Source organism: Ciona intestinalis, chromosome 2 (assembly GCF_000224145.3).
Source record: "Ciona intestinalis chromosome 2, KH, whole genome shotgun sequence".
In the NCBI taxonomy this organism is placed as follows: Eukaryota; Metazoa; Chordata; class Ascidiacea; order Phlebobranchia; family Cionidae; genus Ciona; species Ciona intestinalis.
Genome location: NC_020167.2, coordinates 6,089,040 through 6,090,395, shown reverse-complemented (window position 1 = coordinate 6,090,395; position 1,356 = coordinate 6,089,040).

Below are 1,356 nucleotides of genomic sequence, written 5' to 3'. Positions count from 1 at the left end.
CTTGCCTCATATCTATTGTTACCCGGATGTTCCCCCCTTCCTTAGGGGCCAGGACTGGGTTGGAGACCCATGGAGCAGGGCCGTGGTGTTCCTCGATGATGTCATTTTCTTTCATTTCCTCAATTTCTCTTTGGAATCGGTCCCTCAAATGGTAGGGAATTGGTCTGGCTGGCTGCGCTACTGGTATTGCCTCTGGGTCGACGTAGAAATGGACTTTGTATTCATGGAGTGTTCCGATCCCACCGAACGCTGATGGATATTCGGTGACCAATTGCTGTTTCGTTGCATCCTTACAGCTTATTTTGTATATTCTTTTTCCCATGACTTTTGGTGTTGGGTTGAATTTGATAATCCCCAAGGCTTCGCAGAGCTTGCCGCTTAGAAGTGTTTCTGCCCGTCCTGGGATAACGTAACACTTTGCTATTGCGAATGCATCGCCGAATGTGACACTTCCTTCGTAATAGCCAATGCATTTAAGAGATTTGGATCCGTACGGTCGCACTCTTGTCGTTGTTGATGTGAGAGGGAGGTCAAGAAAATTTGCTGTTTCTTCTGACAGGACGTTGATGTCCGCTCCTGTGTCTGCAAATGCTGGAACGTCTTGTTCCTTGATTATAACACTGACCCGGTATTTTGGATGATTGGGCATCTTCGTGTTTCGCGTTCGATGATGGGCTCGGTGAATTCTCATTCGATTCAATTTTGCTCGCCGTGGTCTAGTGCTGACGTGACGCTTGCCTCTGTCCACTGAGGATTTTGACGAAGTTGATCGCTCCGATGAGTAGCTGCTGCCGTTGCTATCGCTTTCCGAATCGGATTCTACGCGCCTCGTGCGCCTTCGATGTTTCTTAGGTTTGGCGCGACAGGCTTGAGACCCTCGAAAATGACCCATTTCATTGCAATCGAAGCATCGCATTTTTGATCCAATGCATTGTTTGCCCCCTTCACAGGCTTTGTTGGAGCATGTTCTGCATTGATGTGTGGCCGTTTTATTGCTCTGGCGTTTTGCGCCCGAATATTTTCCGGGCCTTACCCGAGAAATGAAGGTAGCAGAGCACTGATCCTGTGCAATTTTATGTGCGCTAAATGTTGCGGCCTCCAGCTTCCTGCCATTCTCCATGAGCTGGCTTAGGTTCCATTGGTTAGTTAAGGCATTCCGACGGATCTCATTGTTGCTGCTGCCGATGATGATTTGATCGCGGATCATTATATCTGCGACGGTGCAGTTGCTGTTTTCACATTTGAAGTGACACGACTGTGCTTCGTGCCTTACTCGATGTGCGTAGACATCAAAGCTTTCGTCTTCAAATTGGACGATTTTATGGAATTCGTGATTGGCTAGAGTATAGTTTTTTG